The sequence below is a fragment of the Heptranchias perlo genome, chromosome 5, assembly GCF_035084215.1.
Source record: "Heptranchias perlo isolate sHepPer1 chromosome 5, sHepPer1.hap1, whole genome shotgun sequence".
Lineage (NCBI taxonomy): Eukaryota > Metazoa > Chordata > Chondrichthyes > Hexanchiformes > Hexanchidae > Heptranchias > Heptranchias perlo.
In genome coordinates this window covers 30,563,048-30,584,914 of record NC_090329.1, presented here as the reverse complement: position 1 = coordinate 30,584,914, position 21,867 = coordinate 30,563,048, and positions in this window count along the sequence as shown.

The window sequence follows — 21,867 nt, the reverse complement described above, 5'->3', positions numbered from 1 at the left end:
GTTATGCACTTTGGCAGGAAAAATCGGAGAGCAAGTTATTATCTTAATGGTGAGAAACTGGAAAGTACTGCAGTACAAAGGGATCTGGGGGTCCTAGTGCAAGAAAATCAAAAAGTTAGTTTGCAGGTGCAGCAGGTGATCAAGAAGGCCAACGGAATGTTGGCTTTTATTGCTCGGGGGATAGAATATAAGAACAGGGAGGTATTGCTGCAGTTATATAAGGTATTGGTGAGACCGCACCTGGAATACTGCATACAGTTTTGGTCTCCATACTTAAGCAAAGACATACTTGCTCTCGAGGCAGTACAAAGAAGGTTCACTCGGTTAATCCCGGGGATGAGGGGGTGGACATATGAGGAGAGGTTGAGTAGATTGGGACTCTACTCATTGGAGTTCAGAAGAATGAGAGGCGATCTTATTGAAACATATAAGATTGTGAAGGGGCTTGATTGGGTGGATGCGGTAAGGATGTTCCCAAGGATGGGTGAAACTAGAACTAGGGGGCATAATCTTAGAATAAGGGGCTGCTCTTTCAAAACTGAGATGAGGAGAAACTTCTTCACTCAGAGGGTAGTAGGTCTGTGGAATTTGCTGCCCCAGGAAGCTGTGGAAGCTACATCATTAAATGAATTTAAAACAGAAATAGACAGTTTCCTAGAAGTGAAGGGAATTAGGGGTTACGGGGAGCGGGCAGTAAATTGGACATGAAGCTGAGTTCGGATCGGTCAAGGCCCTGTGGGTGGCGGAGCGGGCCCAGGGGCTGAGTGGCCAGGTCCTGCTCCTACTTCTTGTGTTCTTTAGATTTGAGGTTAGGATCAGATCAGCCATGATCTTATTGAATGGCGGAGCAGGCTCGAGGGGCCGATTGGCCTACTCCTGCTCCTATTTCTTATGTTCATGTACCTCCTCTTTATTAACTTTTAGCCCATCCAGTATCTCAACTATATCTTCCTTTACTGAGACTCTGGCAGCATCTTCTTCCTTGGTAAAGACAGATGCAAAGTACTCATTTAGTACCTTGGCCGTCCCCTCTGGGGGAGGGTGTTATAGGTAATGAAATCATTAGCACATTTCTAAAGAATGGTTTTACCATTTTGTTATACACAGGACAAAGGAAATCTTTCCCTTGTATTTTTATTGTGTTTTTTACATTAGGATCGATTTGAACCCTACCCGCCCAGCAATTAAAAATGAGCAGGTTACTTACCCACTCAAATCAAGACCATTTGCGGTATTAACCTGCAGGGGATGAGGTGCCCGCCTAAAGTAGAAGGGAGCTTCAAAATTGATGCAAATCAGGGTCCTATTACGTAAATATGACCCTGATCCAGTTTTAACCAGGTCCTGAATGGGAAAGTCACCAGGACTTTCCTACTAGGCAGAAGCAGGATTGCAGCTGGTCTGAAGACAGAACGGGCTCTTCAGATAAATCTAAAACTTTCCTTTGTGAGGTCAGGTGGAGCAAGAGTGTTCCTCCAGGCCCCACAAGAAAAGCATGGCCTCCCCTGCCATGGACTCCCTCCCCCAGCCACTGTGCTACGAGTCCCTCCAAAAAAACCCTACCTGCCACTTACCCGCCACTGGAAGCAGGTGGGTGGCCATGGTTTGCCCGATCCAACCCGTGCTGGGTGGGAAACAGACCGATGGCACTTCAAAGCGATATTGATAGATTAGGTGAATGGGCAAAGCTGTGGCAAATGGAATTCAATGTAAACAAATGTGAGGTCATCCACTTTGGATCAAAAAAGGATAGAACAGGGTACTTTCTAAATGGTAAAAAGTTAAAAACTGTGGATGTCCAAAGGGACTTAGGGGTTCAGGTACATAGATCATTGAAGTGTCATGAACAGGTGCAGAAAATAATCAAGAAGGCTAATGGAATGCTGGCCTTTATATCTAGAGGACTGGAGTACAAGGGGGCAGAAGTTATGCTGCAGCTATACAAAACCCTGGTTAGACCGCACCTGGAGTATTGTGAGCAGTTCTGGGCACCGCACCTTCGGAGGGACATATTGGCCTTGGAGGGAGTGCAGCATAGGTTGACTAGAATGATACCCGGACTTCAAGGGTTAAGTTACGAGGAGAGATTACACAAATTGGGGTTGTATTCTCTGGAGTTTCGAAGGTTATGGGGTGATCTGATCGAAGTTTATAAGATATTAAGGGGAACAGATAGGGTGGATAGAGAGAAACTATTTCTGCTGGCTCGGGATTTTAGGGGTAGGGGGCACAGTCTAAAAATTAGAGCCAGACCTTTCAGGAGCGAGATTAGAAAACATTTCTACACACAAAGGGTGGTAGAAGTTTGGAACTCTATTCCGCAAACGGCAATTGATACTAGCTCAATTGCTAAATTTAAATGTGAGATAGATAGCTTTTTGGCAACCAAAGGTATTAAGGGATATGGGCCAAAGGCAGGTATATGGAGTTAGATCACAGATCAGCCATGATTTTATCAAATGGCGGAGCAGGCATGAGGGGCTGAATGGCCTACTCCTGTTCCTATGTTCCTAAATGGTTAAAATCACCGTGGCCTTCTGCTGCCTCTGCCAGGCGGGAAATCAACTCACCAGAGCAGTTCCCCTTCAGAAACTGCTCCGAGTTAAAATCCTCCCCTCTTGTATTTTCTGCTTTTTCTTCTACTGTGATTATTGTAGTCACATAAACCCACAGCCTCAAGAAGGCAGATGACTTGCACCCAGATCTCCACCAGTGCACTTAATGGAATCAGTTTCAAGTGGGTTTTAAAGTGATTCTTGTGGGAAAGCATCTGACCTCATGTAAGCTTCTCCCCACATTAGGGACTAACTATGTTGAGAACTGCTCGCACAAACCTACACCTAACCCTTAGTAGCATTAGTTTAGCATTTTTGACATTATTGTTAATTCATAAAGTGTGTATGGGAAAGTTGGCAAATATGTTGGCCATTCTGTTAACAGTATAACTTTAAATGGGAAGCCATTTGGCCAATATAATCTAAAAATATCACAGAAGCAAGAATATTACTTCCCTTCCATTGAAAAATTTGCCAAAAGATTAGGGAAAAATTAATTTGTGAAGAATCCACCATGTGTCCAAGATTCCAACACCAGAGGCAGCTCGTTGGGTGAGTAAAGTGAGGCCCTGCCTCACCTAGAAATTTGTTTGTGCACACATGCAAGAAAGGCATCGTTATTGCTTTTGGCATGCAGATGTGCAGAGCTGCCTTTTACGTTGCACATTAATTTGTCATTGCCAAAATTTGAACCACAGTATTGGATTATGGCCGATGAAATGGGATGGGCTATTGTTGCCAGAATTTAATACTGCTGCTCTGAACACTGTCAACTTACATCTTTCTGCACATAACACTGTCTTTAATCAACGTTAAGAGAATTCAAGGGGAATGCAGCTGAACGTAGAACAGTTCTTTCATTCATCCTTTGAGTATTGCAATTACTTGGACTCTTTCAAACATATTCTGTTATAATATAAAATTGAAAAAAAATGTCGGTGGTGGGACTCCACAGGAAGGGCCCATTATCATGGTAACACAGCCGGCTTGGGTAGGCACTTAGCAAAAAGGTCACCAGTCACCACTGTTCAACACTTTGCTTATTCTCCAACAAAAAAATACAATATAAGAAACAGCGGCAGGTCTCAGTGTCATATGAAGTGGATGATTGGTCAGTTCCAATGAGAGAGATGGAAAACTCCCACTTAACAGTTTCTATTGTGGGTATTTCTATTATTTATTCATGGCTGAAGATTTTGAAGATGATGCAGGAAAATATATTCATATAGCTAGTCAGAACCTTGGATCATACACTATATCTGCTGAGATCTATATTAAAGTGATATGTAGCAATTTTACTCAAATACATTTTTGTAACTTTATATTGGGGTAAAATTATTCTAATATGAACTGACTAAGCTCATGTTATCATCAACAGTGCCAATTAATGTTCCATTTTTATTTTTTTTATGCAGGTCTCAATGGGGAGAAATTCTAACTATTCACCTTTCTTCAGTTTTAAGCGAAGGTTCTAAATCTTAGCAGACATTTTCCATTGACTATGAATGAGTGAAAAACTTAGCCCATTATTCATCTAATAGCTCAATCTCTGTTGACGCTGGATCTTTTTCTTCTGTTATATTTTATTTACTATATATTAATTTGGGGACACATCTCAAAATACTACTGGATGACAATAGTAACAAAATGTAATAACGAAACTCTCCTAAGGTAGATTGGAATAAGGCAAGTAGTCATGTAGTAAAAATTAGGATCTGGTTCTGGGTAACAAAACTGGACAAGTAAGCAATCTGAAGACAGGACACCACTTGTGAAATAGTGACTATAACCTAATCAGGCTCACATTGAAAATAGATGAAGAAAAGGAGGAGGTAATGTATCAGACAGGAAATTAGCTACTTTAGGTGGGATGAAAGAGAATCTAACCCAGACGAGCAGTCAGAAAAAAATGGCAGATCAAATAGTGGACTTGCAGTGGGAGATAATCAAAAATGAGAAGGATAAGGTGCAAATTAAATTCATTCCGAATAGGAATAACAACATTAAAAGGGCAGCTAGAGAAGAATTGAAAACATAAAAGAATCAAAACTGAAGATGAGCACAAGATATTCTGAATAATTACTTCCTCCAAGTACTCACAAAGGAAGGCAAGAGTAACATGACCTCCTCAAACAGAGGCAGCCAAGTAATATTAATGACTTCAACATAAATGACTTGGAAGTCCTGGACAGGCTAAAAGGGCTGAAAACAAATAATTCTCCAAGGATAGATAATATTTTTTCCAGAACGATAAAAGAAACTAGAGAAATTGTGAGGTAATGACAATCATTATGAGTGGGTCACGGGACTTTGGGGAGATACCACTAAATTAGAAACAGGCCAATGTGTGCATATTTAAAAAGGGGTTTAAAACAAATACAGGCAATGACAGACCCATTAGTCTTCAAATCAGTGTAAAATAATTTAATCAATTATCAGGAGTAAACTTGAGGAATATCTGTGCATCAATAACTTAGTTAACACCAATAAACATGGATTCAGAAGGGGAAAATCATGCCTTACCACCCTCCTTAACTTCTTCAAGGAAGTAACAGCCCAAGTGGATTATAATAAGCCCTACAACACAGTCAACCTAAACTTCTAAAAAGCAATTGTCAAAGTTCCACATAAAAGGCTATTAGTCAAACTCAAAGCTGTGAGGATTCAAAGTGAACCTGGGAATGAACGAGAAATTGGCTGAAAGGTATAAAATAATGAGTACTCATCAGAGGAATAATGTTGGGGTGGGAGAAAGTACTAAGTAGTGAGCTCCAGGGCCCAATGTTGGGACCGCTATTGTTTCTTATTTATATAAATGACATGGACTCAGGCAGTCAACACAAAGTTGTCAGATTAGCTAATAATATCAAACTGGGAGGGTCGGTAGAATTGGAAGAATCAGCTCAGGAATTATAAGATACACAGTAACATAGTAACAGTTTCAGGCAGGAGAAGACCTTCAGTCCATCTAGCTCAACTCTCCATAGTATTCCTTTGGTGCAATTCCTAATAATCCTGAATCCCATTTGTTGACAAGAACCTGTCTACTTCCTTCTTGAAACCCCCATTAAGGTTTCTTGTTCCACCACCTGTGCCGATGATCTGTTCCACATACTTACCACAAAGAACCCATTTGGCAGACTTTGCCCAACTGAATACAATGCTGCACGGAGTACTGCATTCAGTTCTGGGCACCGCAACTCAGGAAGGATATATTAGCCTTGGAAGGGATGCAGCACAGATTCACTAGAATGATACCAGGGCTAAAAGAGTTAACTCATGAGGACAGGTAGCATAGACGAGGCTTGTATTCCCTTGAGTATAGAAGACTATGGGGTGATCAAATTGTGGTGTTTAAGATGATTAAAGGATTTGATAGGGTAGATAGAGAGAAACTATTTCCTCTGGTGGGAGAGTCCAGAACAAGGGGGCATAACTTTAAAATTAGAGCCAGGCCTTTTAGGGGTGACGTCAGAAAGCACTTCTTCACGGGAAGGGTAGTGGAAATATGGAACTCTCTTCCCCCAAAAAGTTACTGAGGCTAGGTCAATTGAAAAATTCAAAATTGTGGTTGATACATTTTTGTTAGGTATTAAGGGATATGGAACCAAGGAGTGTAAATGGAGTTAAGATACAGATCAGCCATGATCTAATACAATGGCGGAATAGGCTTGAGGGGCTGAATGGCCTACTCGTGTTCCTATGTTCCATGCTCGCACTGCCCAAAGGGTTAGAAGCGCAATGTTTTAACCACTTGGGCACCTTGCCACATAAATGTTAGCCAGAATACCAAGAGAACTGCCTGCTCTTGTTTCAATAGAGCCACCTAACCAGGCAGACAGGACTTGGGTCAACATCTCATCTGAAAGATGGCACCTCTGACACCACAGCATTCCCTCAGTACAACACTGAAGTGTCAGCCTACATCACGTGCACAAGTCCTACAGTGGGGCTTGAACACATAACCTTCTTACTCAAAGGTGATAGTGATACCATTGGGCCAAGTAATGGATGAGCTGGACAAGATAGAAAAGTGGGCAGAACAATAGCAGATTAAATTTAATGTGGACAAGCGCAAAGCACTGCACATAGGAAGGAAAAATAAGCAATTTACATACCCCACAAATTGTGTTAAAATAGCTAAGCATGAATCTGAAAAAGACCCAGGAAACTTAGTAGACTCAACGCTAAACATGTCCAAGCAATGCAGGACAGCAATAAATGAAGCCAGTAGAATTTTAAACTACATAGCCAAAACTGTAGAATATAATTCAGAGGCGGTCATGATCTTGAGTATTTGGCCTTGTTCTGATTGTAAAGACAGAAGGGAGACATTCAAATACTGGAGGCAATGCAGAGAAAAGTTGACAAGGCTAATCTCTTGTGTTATGAGGAAAGACTGGACAAACTTGGGCTTTTCAGCCAGGAGTGTGATGGAATACTTTCCACTTGCCTGGATGAGTGCAGCTCCAACAACACTCAAGAAGCTTGACACCATCCAGGACAAAGCAGCCTGCTTGGTTGGCACCCCATCCACCATCCTAAAGATTCATTCCCTTCACCACCAGCACACTGTGGCTGCAGTGTGTATCATCTACAGGGTGCACTGCAGCAACTCGCCAAGGCTTCTTCGACAGCACCTCCCAAACCCACGACCTCTACCACCTAGAAGGACAAGGGCAGCAGGCATATAGGAACAACACCACCTGCATGTTCCTCTCCAAGTCACACATCATCCCGACTTGGAAATATATCGCCGTTCCTTCATCGTCACTGGGTCAAAATCCTGGAGCTCCCTACCTAACAGCACTGTGAGAACCTTCACCTCGTGGACTTCAGTGGTTCAAGAAGGTGGCTCACCACCACCTTCTGAAGGGCAATTAGGGATGGATAATAAATGCTGCCCTTGCCAGCGACGCCCACATCCCATGAATGAATAAAAAAAAATATTATAGACATGGTATATAAGACAGGGTATGAAAAAAGTAAATCCAGAATATTACTTTAAATTAAATTGCTACAGTAGGACAAGAAGACACAAGTTTAAACTAGTTAAACACAAATTTAGGACTAATGACAGGAGATTATCCTTCACACACAGAGTGATCAACACATGCAATGGGATCTCAGATAGTAAGGCAAAACCCTGTAATTACTTAAAAAAGCATTTAAATATGTGGAAATCCAGCAGACTGGAAGAGCTATAAAAAGCAAAAAAGAGTTATAAAGAAAGTAACAAGAGGTGCAAAAATGGAATATGAAACAAAACTTGCAAGGAATTTCAAAGCTAACAGCAAAAGTTTCTATAAATATATTAAGGAGAAAGGGAGTACAAATGGGAAATGTGGGCCCAAGAAAGAAAGATGTAGCTGAGAGCATAATGGAAAATAAGGAAGTAGCAGACTTGTTAAATAAGTATTATGTATTCATTTTCACAGAGGAAGAAGGGGACAAAGTACCAGTAATATAAGGGAACCTAAAAATAAGTCAAGGAGAGGAACTTAGTGGATTTAATATAAGTTTTTTTTTAAATAGTAATGGAGAAAATAATGGGACTTAAAATAAAGCAATCTCCGGGGCCCAATGGTTTCCACCCCAGAACATTAAAAGAAATAGTTGAGGAAATTGCAGATATTTTCGTCATAATTTTCCAAAGTTCTCTAGATTCAGGAACTGTGCCTTTGGATTGGAAAATTGCAGATGCCACTCCACTATTTAAGAAGGGAGGGAAAGATAAACCAGGTAATGAAACCTTATGGGTACAATATCAATTATGGGGAAATTACTGGAATCTATCATCAGAAACAGAGTAACTAAGCACTTAAACTAGTTCTAAGCATTTAGAACTGGTCTAAGAGAATCAACATGGGTTTATAAAGAGCAGGTCATGTTTAACTAATCTGGTTAAATTTTATGAGGTCACCAGCATGATAGATAAGGGAATATTTATGGATGTTTTCTAAATGAACTTCCAGAAAGCATTTCATAAGGTTCCACACAACAGATTGTGTACAAAAATGAAAGTGTACGGAATTTGAGTTAACCATGTCAAATGGGTTGGTAGTTGGTTGAGAGGTAGGAAACAGAACGTAGGGACAAAGGGAACGTACTCTGATTGGAGGGATGAGCAAGTGGTGTTCCCAAAGGTTCGGTACTGGTGCCTCAGCTTTTCACCATAAATATTAATGACTTGGATGAATGTATAGAGGGTTTTACATCCAAGTTTGCAAATGACACTAAGTTAGGATGTACAGTAACTAGTGCAGATGCAAGTAGAAAGTTACAAAGGGACATATACAGATTAAATGAGTGGGCAAAATGGTGGCAGATGGAGTTCAATGTGGGGAAGTGTGAGGTCATCCACTTTCAACCCAAGAAAGTAAATTAGAATAATTTCTTAATGACGATAGATTAGGAAATGTGGAGGCACAAAGGAATTTGGGTGTCCATGTATACAAATCACTAAAAGCTCGTGCAAAAGCACAAAAAGTAATCAAAACAGCTAATGGAATGTTGGCATTTATCTCAAGCTGGCTGGATTACAAAGGAGTTCTGCTTCAATTGTATAAAACCTTGTTCAGACCCCATCTGGAGTACAGCATTCATTTTTGGGCACAGAACATCAGGAAGGATATAAGAACATAAGATAAGAACATAAGAACATAACAAATAGGAGCAGAAGTAGGCCACATGGTCCCTCAAGCCTACTCCGCCATTCAATAAGATCATAGCTGATTTTCAAACTCAACTCTACTTTCCTACCTGATCCCCATGTCCCTTGATTCCCCGAGAGTCCGAGGGGGAAAAATTGGATAAGGGTCCGTTCTGGGCGATGTTAGCGTGATACACTACCACCCCGCACCCAACGGACCCTATGCAGGCAGTACGTGAACTTCGTGCTGCCTGCTACTTACCATGAAATTGAAATCTTCGTGCAGCAAGTGCAGCCCTCACAGAGAATGAGGAAGTTGGAAATGGGGCGTGCACAGCGCACATCATCAGCAGCCTGCACTACTTAAAGGTGCAGGCACATTTCAAATGGCAGGTACACAGCCAACTAGGAGAAGGGAAAATGGTATTAAGAGTAGCAAGAGTGAGGGCTCCACGGTTCTCGGACAATGCTCTGGAGGCCCTGGTGGAAGGCGTGGACCAAAGGAGGGCAAGCAGGGTGGCCGGAGACCTTCCAGACTACAGCTGCGCAGGCATTGGCAGGCTGTGGCGCAGAAGGTGAATACTAGGAGCATTGCACCACGCACATGGGTGCAGTGCCGGTAGAAGTTTAATGCTTTGACACGAGTGGTCAAGGTGAGGGAATACAAGTGTCAAATGGCACATCCTACCAACTGCACCAATACTCCATGCACGACACCTCCCGTCACCCACCCACCCACCAACAAACACTGCCCATCCATACGCAATGCTGCATCTCACCCGCACATAGTACCACACTTGCAGGCCACACAACCACCACTCACAAGTCACAAACTGGCAGCTATTCAACCATGACAGGCACATCACCCACACACCTTGCAGGACACTCACTGACACAATGCCCTCTGTCTTGCAGGAGAAGGTGGCGTATAACACCTGGCAGCAGGAGGGACCTAAGGCTGGACGGGCACGCATACAAGTCCTCACCGCCCCCCCCCCCCCCAGAGGAGACAGTGCTGTGGATCATTGGGTGGGCCGTCACTGCAGCCATCGCAACATGCCGCACTGGAGGTCCCGGTCAAGGGGGTCTCTACGTATCTAATGATCCTTCTCCTTTTCCACATCTCCCTCCTCTCATAACCTTTTCTGACTCACATTCTGCACATGCTGTCAGCATGGACATCTCACTTGCTCCTCTCCCCACTCCACAACTCAACCTGTTTCCCTTTGTCATTGCAGATACCCAAGAACATGTGATGGCACCTGAGGAGAAGGAGGAGGAGGAGGAGGAGAACACTGAAATCACACCGTCACTCGATCTGACACTTGCTTCCACCAGCTCAGAGACTGACACTGCGCTTCGTTTAGAAGTTAGGTTAGAGGAGGGATCTGCACATGGTGAGACATCGAGCACAAGTGTTCAGGAGCCGGGGCGGAGGGAATGATACCACAGGAGCCAGCTCGCCAGAGGGCGAGGTCGCTCACTAGTTCTGCTGCAGAGGAGTCAGATGAGGACTTCAATGGGCCAGGCTACAGAAGACGGCTGATGGGCGTACACCAACAAATCCTTGGGGCACTGGAAAGCCTGCCAGAAAGCCTGCGCACAATGAGAAGGGGCATGGAGGAGTCCAGTTCCAATTTGGCACAGGGCTTTGCTCAGAGCTTGGAGCCCATCCTTTCCAACATGGAACCTCCATCAGCACACCTGTGGAACCCACCATGATGCAGCGTCTGATGACTGATGTCACAGCTTCCATTGCAGCACAAACATCTGCCATCCAAGGTCTGACTGCTGCATTTGAAGCTCAGACTGCTGCCTTGGAAGCTCAGACTGCCGCTATCGTGGCTCTGGGGACCACTGTGGATCGGGGCTTCCAGGGCATCACAGCACTCCAGCAATCCGTTCTCCAGCTGATCACCAAGATTGCTGAGGCGCCGCCCCGGGAGAGTGGCAGTGGCACCATGGCAGTCGGACCTGCTGTCCTCTCTCAGGACGACAGCATTCCTGCTCCCACCCCTGCCACTCCACCAGTGCCCCTGTTGTTGCCTCTCGGCCAGCCAGGCCAGACTGCTGCAGCCTATGCTGAGATGATGCAGTCTGAAGCCGGCCCTCCCAGTCCAGGACTGCTCGAGGTCATCCTTCAAGGCCATCTGCACGTTCCTCCATTAAAAGCCAGCAGCCTCCCACCACCCATGCTCCAGCCACTGGAGAAGTACCTGATAGGAGCACTAGGATAGGTAAAGACACACGAACAACAGGCACTAAGGGTATGCACAAGGGTGAATAGTTCTGTTATGTTTGCATATTTTCATTTATTCATCCATCATTGAGAGTTTGATTTTGCATTTGGTGGTGATTTTTATTTATGCAATGAGCTGAGAGGGACACCAATGTGTAATCTGATGGAAGGTGATTTGATTGTCTTGTGGGAGCGGAAAGGTGGGGAGTGTAGGACTGTTGGTGAGTTGGGGGATGTAGTTCCAATTATTGATAGCGGGCACGGATCAGGTGAGCACGCACAGCCCTTGCAGACAAGGCGTGTGGTTCCTGCTGCACCCTTGTGTCTTCCTCCACCTCCTCTTCCTCCTCCTGCTCCTCCTCAGCCTCCTCCTCCTCCACCTCTGGCTCAGGATCTTCTGCAATCATTGGTGGCAAAGGCTGGTCCCTCATGATGGCGAGGTTGTGCAGCATGCAGCAGACCACCACAAATCTGCCCACCCACTCAGGGGAGTACTGCAGGGCTCCTCCAGACCAGTCCAGGCAGCAGAAGCGTTGTTTGAGGAGGCCTATCGTCTGCTCCACGATGTTGCGTGTGGCGGCATGGCTCTTATTATAGGCCTGCTGTGCACGTGTGTGTGGATTCCTGACCGGTGTCATGAGCCACGTCGTGAGGGGATAGCCCTCGTCACCCAGTAGCCAGCCTTTGACTTGCCGTGTCGGGTGAAAGATAGCTGGCACGTTGGACTGCCGCATGACGAAGGCGTCGTGACTACTCCCAGGGTAGCGGGCATCGACCTCCATGATTCGATGCGTGTGGTCGCACACCAGCTGCACGTTGAGGGAGTGGAAGCCCTTTCGGTTGACGAAGACAGCCAAGTTGATGTGCGGGGCGCGCAGGGCAATATATGTACAGTCCATGGCACCCTGCACCATGGGGAAACCAGCAATGCGGGCGAACCCCCGTGCTCGCTCGTTCTGATTGTCTCTGTCGAGAGGGAAGGTGATGAACCTGTTCCTCAGCTGGTACAATGCATCTGTGACCTCCCTTATGCACCTGTGCACTGCATACTGCGAGATGTTGCACACGTCGCCAACAGAGGCCTGAAATGATCCTAAGCCGTAGAAAATTAGCCCACGGTGACCTTCACAGCCACAGGCAGTGCTGTCCTCGCCCTGTTCTGAGGCTGCAGTTGTGGCCGCACCAGTTGACAGATCTCAGTGACGGCTTCCTTGGTGAACCTCAGGCGTCGGATGCAATCCTCCTCGGTCATGTTGAGGTAAGAGAATTGATCCCGGAAGGCCCTCATTGGGTAGGGCCTCCTGCTCAGTGCCCTGCGCCTCCTCGTCCTGCATCTCCTCGCAGCTTGACCTGCTGCACAGGCCTCTCTGCATGCTCCCGGTCGTGCTCAATGCCCAGCGGGGGCCCTAGCAGACCACCTATGGTTGGCAGGAATGTTGTTCCACCAGGGTTGTAACTTTCTGACCCGTTAGGCGGTACCTGCCAAAGCACTCTCAAAAGTAGTGTAGGAACTCTCAATAAGAATAGGGAGCTTTAAAAATCACTTCCTACTCCTCCAGCAGCCAGAAGCAATAATCCAGCAACTAACCTGCAACACCTGCATGGCCCTTTAAATAGCGCTGGTGGGGGGGGTCCTTCAGGCACTGTAAGAAACATTTGGATGGTCAGGGATAAGACTGTGCATTGAGTTGAGCTTCAAGGTCAAAAATGGTGTGTATCACTTTAAATCAGCGTTGCACACTGATTGCAGCCATTTTCTCCCTACGTTACATGCTTCCAGCATCCGGTATTAGCACATGCGCTAACTCCTATACCAAGATGGCGTCTGGCGCACGTCACGCAGGAAACATACGCGCGCATCCAAGACGCCATCTTGGATGTCGGAGAGGCCGTGTAGCGCAGAAACAACGGCCCAATTTAACGCCCCATAAATCTATCTCAGCCTTGAATATACTCAATGACTCAGCATCCACAGCCCTCTGGGGTAGAGAATTCCAAAGATTCACAACCCTCTGAGTGAAGAAATTCCTCCTCATCTCAGTCATATGGGTGAAATGGCCAAACCCTTATCCTGCGACTATGCCCCCTAGTTCTCGACTCTCCAGCCAGGGGAAGCAACCTCTCAGCATCTACCCTGTCGTCAAGACCCCTCAGAATCTTATATGTTTCAATGAGATCACCTCTCATTCTTCTAAACTCCAGAGAGTAAATGCCCATTCAACTCAACCTCTCCTCATAGGACAACCCTCTCATCCCAGGAATCAATCTGGTGAATCTTCATTGCACCACCTCTAAGGCAAATATATCCTTCCTTAGATAAGGAGACCAAAACTGTACACAGTACTCCAGGTGAGGTCTCACCAAAGCCCTGTACAATTGTAGCAAGACTTCCTTACTCTTATACTCCAACTCCCTTGCAATAAAGGCCAACATGCCATTTGCTTTCCTAATTGCCTGCTGTACCTACATGCTATTTTTTTGTGTTTCTTGTATCAGGACACCCAAGTCTCTCTGGACACCAACATTTAATAGTTTCTCACCATTCAAAAAATATTCTGTTTATCTATTCTTCCTACCAAAGTGAATAACCTCACATTTCCCCACATTATACTCCATCTGCCACCTTCTTGCCCACTCACTTAACCTGTCTATATCCCTTTGCAGACTTTTTGTGTCCTCCTCACAGCTTATTTTCCCACCTAGCTTTGTATTGTCAGCAAACTTGGATATATTACACTCAGTCCCTTCATCCAAGATTGTAAATAGCTGAGGCCCTAGCACTGATCCTTGCATTACCCCACTAGTTACAGCCCGCCAACCTGAAAATGACCCGTTTATTCCTACTCTCTGTTTTCTGTCCATTAACCAATCCTTTATCCATGCTAATATGTTACCCCCAACCCCATGAGCCCTTATCTTGTGTAACAAACTCTTATGTGGCACCTTGTTCAATGCCTTTTGAAAATCCAAATAAACTACGTCCACTGGTTCCCCTTTATCTATGCTGCTAGTTACATCCTCAAAAAACTGTAATAAATTTGTTAAACACAATTTCTCTTTCATAAAACCATGTTGACTCTGCCTAATCATATTATGATTTTCTAAGTGCCCTGTTACCACGTCCTTAATAATGGATTCCAGCATTTTCCCGATGACTGATGTCAGGCTAACTGGCCTGTAGTTCCCTGTTTTCTCTCTCCCTCCTTTCTTGAATAGCGGTGTTACATTTGCTACCTTTCGATCCGCTGTGACCGCTCTAGTATCTAGGGAATTTTGGTTTAATCACAACCAATGCATCCACTATCTTTGCAGCCACCTCTTTTAGAACCCCCTGATGTAGGCCATCAGGCCCAGGGGATTTATTGGCTTTTAGTCCCATTAGCTTCTCAAGTACTTTTTCTCTACTGATAATAATTACTTTAAGTTCCTCACTCACATTAGCCCTTGGTTCCCCACTATTTTTGTTATGCTTTTTGTGTCTTCTACTATGAAGACAGATACAAAATATTTGTTTAACGCATCTGCCATTTCCCGATTCCCCATTGTAATTTCTTCCGTCTCAGACTCTAAGGGACCAACGTTTACTTTTGCTACTCTCTTCCTTTTTACATACTTGTAGAAGCTCTTACAATCGATTTTTATATTTTTTGGCCTTGGAGTAAGTACATACATATATATATATATATGTAGGCCTTGGAGAGGGTGCAGCGCAGATTCAACAGAATGATACCAGAGCTTAAAGGGTTAAATTATGCAGACAGGTTGTATAAACTTGGCTTGTACTCCTTTCAGTTTAGAAGGTTAAAGGGAGATGTAATTGAGGTCTTTAAAATGATAAAGGGATTTGATAGGGTAGATACAGAGAAGCTGTTTCCTCTGGTGGGGAAATCTAGAACAAGGGGCAATAATCTTAAAATTAGTGCTAGGCCATTTAGGGGTGAAATCACAAAGCACTTTTTTCACACAAAGGGTAGTGGAAATCTGGAACTCTTTCCCCCAAAAGGCTGTGGATGCTGCATCAATTTAAATTTTCAAGACTGAAATTGTTAGATTTTTGTTCGGTAAGGATACCAAGGGGTATGGAGCAAAGGCAGGTAAATGGAGTTAAGATACAGATCAGCCTTGATCTGAGTGAATAGTGGAACAGGCTGGAGGTACTGAATTGCCTACTCCTGTTCCCATGTTCCTGTAATGACTGTAGGGTGCTTCTGGGTGGATGAATTAAGGTGGGTCAAATGGCCTTATTCATTCATAACTATCTTGTGTCAAAGTCTTGGGCTCCATAGATAATGTCTATGATTCTTTGGAAATCATAAGATTGAGAGGGGATATGTGTAGGTATAGACAAACTATTTAACTTGTACTGTTAAGTGCAGAGCTAAAGGCCATAGATTAAGAATTAACAAGCCTAAAGTGAGACTAGATTTCAGGATCTCCCTCTTCCCTCACCGAGTACTGGACATGGAACTGATTCTCAGCAAAAGCAGTTGATTACCTCCTTCAAAAAGAAGTTAGATAAATATCTAATTAGGAATAGGAGATTGAAGGTTAGAGGAATATGAATAGACAAGCATGATCAAATATTCCATGAGACATGATGATTCTTGTGTTGCTGAGACTGGGGAAGGGACGGTTATGACATTGTTGTCTGTGGAGGGAAGCAAGCCAGTGTTGAATAGTGTTGAATATTTTCTGCAGAACTTTTCTTCAGGAGATTAAATAGATGTAATGGAAACCTTAGCAAACTACACTTGGGGCTGATAACATGGCCTTGGGGCTATACCATCAGTATCGATGGTGGTGCATGCGCTGTGAAGAAATGAACTGACCTCATTGGATAATGCGGGGGTCAGATAATTTTAATAATCTTCTGCTGCTCTAGGACCCCAACTCCCTTTGCACTGACCTCTACATTACAGTGTATTTGATGTCTTGGGCACCTTGCAGGCCTCTGTGCCCAATAACATAGGGAGCAGGCGTCCAATGAACTCATCAGATTATGAGCCCCATGATCTGTGCAAAGGGGTGGAGTGGACGAACTGACATATATTTCCAACTTGATGCTATCTTAAATTCTTAGAATCTCTTTAAAGAATTGTATTCTGATGTCCTGTCTTCCTTAGGAGTTTACTGTTTTACATTTTTCCTTGCGATTCATATTTTAAAATGAGAAGTGTAATTGCCACTCAGATTCCTTTATCACTGTGTTCTCTCCTTCCAAAGGAAAAGGTTACATACAACCAGAGACAAAGAACTACAAATGCAGTAGGAACATTCACTTTCAGAAGTTTGAATGCACACAAGAAGAAAGCTTTGCAGCTTACTGGAAGGTACGCTCTGCTGCCCATACCCTAACACGCACCAAGTAGCGTTCACCCATCACCCCTGTGCTTGTGACCTACTTTGCCTCACGGTCCAGCAACACCTTAATTTTAATATTCTCATCCTTGTTTTCAAATCCATCCATGGCCTCGCCCCTCCCTATCTCTGTAACCTTCTCCAGCTCTACAACCCTCTGAGATCTCTGCAATCCTCCAATTCTGGCCTCTTGCGCATCCCCGATTTTAATCACTCATGCCTTCAGCTGCCTAGGCCCTAAGCTCTGGAATTCCCTCCCTATGCCTCTCTGCCTCTCTACCTCCCTCTACTCCTTTAAGATGTTCCTTAAAACCTACCTCTTTGGCCAAGCTTTCCGTCACCTGTCCGAATATAAGAACATAAGAACATAAGAAATAGGAGCAGGAGTAGGCCAATCGGCCCCTCGAGCCTGCTCCGACATTCAATAAGATCATGGCTGATCTGATTCTAACCTCAAATTTAAATTCACGTCCAATTTCCTGCCCGCTCCCCGTAACCCCTAATTCCCTTTACTTCGAGGAAACTGTCTATTTCTGTTTTAAATTTATTTAATGATGCAGCTTCCACAGCTTCCTGGGGCAGCAAATTTGACAGACCTCTGAGTGAAGAAGTTTCTCCTCATCTCAGTTTTGAAAGAGCAGCCCCTTATTCTAAGATTATACCCCCTAGTTCTAGTTTCACCCAACCTTGGGAACATCCTTACCGCATCCACCCGATCAAGCCCCTTCACAATCTTATATGTTTCAATAAGATCGCCTCTCATTCTTCTGAACTCCAATGAGTAGAGTCCCAATCTACTCAACCTCTCCTCATATGTCCACCCCCTCATCCCCGAGATTAACCGAGTGAACCTTCTTTGTACTGCCTCGAGAGCAAGTATGTCTTTTCTGAAGTATGGAGACCAAAACTGTATGCAGTATTCCAGGTGCGGTCTCACCAATACCTTATATAACTGCAGCAATACGTCCCTGTTTTTATATTCTATCCCCCTAGCAATAAAAGCCAACATTCCGTTGGCCTTCTTGATCACCTGCTGCACCTGCATACTAACTTTTTAATTTTCTTGCACTAGGACCCCCAGATCCCTTTGTACTGCAGTACTTTCCAGTTTCTCGCCATTAAGATAATAACTTGCTCTCTGATTTTTCCTGCCAAAGTGCATAACCTCACATTTTCCAATATTGTATTGCATCTGCCAAATCTCCGCCCACTCACCCAGCCTGTCTATATCCCCTTGTAGGTTTTTTATGTCCTCCTCACTCTCTACTTTCCCTCCCATCTTTGTATCATCTGCAAACTTTGATACGTTACACTCGGTCCCCTCCTCCAAATCGTTAATATAGATTGTAAAGAGTTGGGGACCCAGCACCAACCCCTGCGGAACACCACTGGCTACTGGTTGCCAGTCCGAGAATGAACCATTTATCCCAACTCTCTGCTTCCTGTTAGATAACCAATCCTCCACCCATGCCAGAATATTATCCCCAATCCAGTGATTCTTTATCTTGAGCAATAATCTTTTATGTGGCACCTTGTCGAATGCCTTCTGGAAGTCTAAATACACTACGTCCACTGGATCCCCTTTATCCACCCTGTACGTTATGTCCTCAAAGAACTCAAGCAAATTTGTCAGACATGACTTCCCCTTCATAAAGCCATGCTGACTTTGTCCTATTAAATTATGTTTATCCAAATGTTCCGCTACTGTCTCCTTAATAATAGACTCCAAAATTTTACCCACCACAGATGTTAGGCTAACTGGTCTATAATTTCCAGCCTTCTGCCTACTACCCTTTTTAAATAAGGGTGTTACATTAGCAGTTTTCCAACCTTTGCCGAGTCCAGAGAATTTTGGAAAATTATTACCAAAGCATCCACAATCCCTACTGCCACTTCCCTCAGACCCTAGGATGTAAGCCATCATGTCTAGGGGATTTATCTGCCTTGAGTCCCATTAATTTACTGAGTAGCAATTCCTTAGTGATTTTAATCGTATTTAGCTCCTCCCCCCCAGAGCCCCCTGTTTGTCCAGTGTTGGGATATTCTTAGTGTCTTCTACCGTAAAGACTGAAACAAAATATTTGTTCAGCATTTTTGCCATCTCCATGTTTCCCACCATTAATTTCCCGGTCTCATCCTCTAAAGGACCTATGTTTGCCTTAGCCACCCTTTTTCTTTTTATATAACTATAGAAACTCTTGCTATCTGTTTTTATATTTTTTGCTAATTTATTTTCATAATCTATCTTCCCTTTCTTAATCAATCCTTTAGTTAATTTTTGCTGTCTTTTGAAGTCTTCCCAATCTTCTATCCTCCCATTAAGTTTGGCTACCTTATATGTCCTTGTTTTTAGTCGGATACTATCCTTAATTTCTTTAATTAGCCACAGATGGCTGTCATTTCTTTTACACCCTTTTTTCCTCAGTGGAATATATGTTTTTTGAAAGTTGTAAAATAACTCCTTAAATGAACACCACTGCTCATGTACAGTCTTACCCTTTAATCTATTTTCCCAGTCCACTTTAATCAATTCCGCTCTCATACCATCATAGTCTCCTTTATTCAAGCTCAGTACGCTTGTTTGAGAACCAACCTTCTCACCCTCTAATTGGATATGGAATGTAACCATGTTATTGTCACTCATTCCAAGGGGATCCTTAACTAGGACATCATTAATTAATCCTGGCTCATTGCACAGGACCAGGTCCAAGGTTGCCTGCCTCCTTGTAGGATCAGTTACATACTGCTCAAGAAATCCATCCCTAATACACTCAATAAACTCTTCCTCAAGGCTGCCCTGCCCAATTTGATTTGTCCAGTTAATATGATAGTTAAAATCCCCCATAATTATAGCTTTTCCCTTATTACATTCCCCGACTATTTCCTGATTAATACTTCTTCCAGCAGAGTTGCAACTATTAGGAGGCCTATATACTACGCCCACTAGTGTTTTTTCCCCTTATTATTCCTTATCTCTACCCAAACTGTTTCATTGTCCTGATCTTTTGTCCCAATATCATTTCTCTGTATTACAGTGATTCCTTCCTTTATTAACATAGCCACCCCACCTCCCCTTCCTCCCTGCCTGTCCTTCCAGATTGTAAAATACCCTGGCATATTTAATTCCCAGTCGTTGTCACCCTGCAGCCACGTTTCTGTAATGGCCACAAGATCATACCCATACGTAGTTATTTGTGCCGTTAACTCGTCCATTTTGTTACGAATGCTACGTGCATTCAGATAAAGAACTTTCAAATATGTTTTGTGACACTTAGTTCCTGCTTTTTCCTTTTTTAACACTTTACCTTTTACTCCATACCTTCTGTCCCTTCCTGACACGCTTTCCTCTGTCTCCCTGCTCAGGTTCCCAACCCCCTGCCACAGCTTTGATGCTGCCTTACGCCTTCTAGTTTTTATTTTATCTGTCGTGCCTAAAGTACACTTTCTTTCTGCTGCTCTACGCTTTTCCCTTTCACTTGTTCTTGAACAACTGTTTGTACTATTTGTATTGTAGATTTCCCCTGGGTCTTCCCCTCTCTTGCTGCTCTCAACTTTATTCCCTTCTGACTCCCCGCTCAGGTTCCCATCCCCCTGCCACTCTTGTTTAAACCTTCCCCAACAGCACTAGCAAACACCCCCGCGAGGACATTGGTCCCGGTCCTGCTCAGGTTAACCCGTCACGCTTGTACAGGTCCCACCTTCCCCAGAACCGGTCCCAATGTCCCAGGAATCTAAATCCCTCCCTCCTACACCATCCTGGCAGCCACGCATTCATCCGGTCTATTCTCCTGTTCCTATACTCACTAGCACGTGGCACCGGTAGTAATCCTGAGATCACTACCTTTGAAGTCCTGCTCTTTAATTTATCTCCTAACTCCTTATATTCACCTTGCAGGACCTCATCCCTTTTTTTACCTATGTCGTTGGTTCCAATATGGACCACGACTACTGGCTGTTCAACCTCCCCCTCCAGAATGCCCTGCAGCCGCTCCGTGACATCCTTGACCCTAGCACCAGGGAGGCAACATACCATCCTGGAGTCACGTTTGCGGCCGCAGAAACACCTATCTGTTCCCCTTACAATTGAATCCCCTATCACTTTAGCCCTGCCACTCTTCTTCCTCCCCTCTTGTGCAGCAGAGCCACCCGTGGTGCCCCGAACCTGGCTCTTGCTACTTTCCCCTGATAAGCCATCTCCCCCAACAGTATCTGAAGCAGAATATCTGTTTGAGAGGGAGATGGCCCCAGGGGACTCCTGCTCTACCTGCCTAGTCCTTTTACTCTGCCTGGCGGTCACCCATTTCCTTTCTGCCTGCGTAATCTTTGGATTACTGTGGAGCATCCGCGATGTGCTATCCCCGATAGTCTCAACATCACGGATTCTCCACAGTGAATCCACCCGCAGCTCCAGCTCCGAAAGATGGTTAGCCAGTAGCTGCAGCTGGACACACTTCCTGCACACATGGTCGCCAGGGACACTGGTAGTGTCCATGACTTCCCACATAGTGCAGGAGGAGCATATCACGGGTGCGAGCTGTGCTGCCATGACTTGCCTTAGACTCTCAGACTCTCCTCCCGCTCTCGGTCTCTCTTTTTATACTGTGCTCACCTCTCGGACTCTCCTGCCTCACCTGTGATGTCGCACAGCAGTTGTCTCTTGTTGCAGGTCTGCTGCTGCTTTTATTCCCCAATCTCAGTCTTCTATTCTCAGGTCCACTGCCGCTCTGTGGAAAAAGTTAGCAAAAGCAAGGCAAAGCAGTACCTCCTTCCCCCACTTCACCGATCTCCCACATGTACCAAACTCTCACCAGATCACACTGTGTTGTCCGCACACCGTGCTGTCGCACTGACAGGCCCCTGTATTTCTGCAGTTTGTGACTCAGATGTGTCAGGCCTGCCCCACCTTCAGGTATCAGTTTAATCTAGCTAACCAATTAACTTGCTACAGCAGCTCTCTCTGCTGAAGCCTGACAGAAACTTAAAAATTTAAACTTTAAAATTGAACTTAAACAGTTGAAGCAATATGCACTAGATTTAAAGAGATTAACCCTTAAACTCCCACA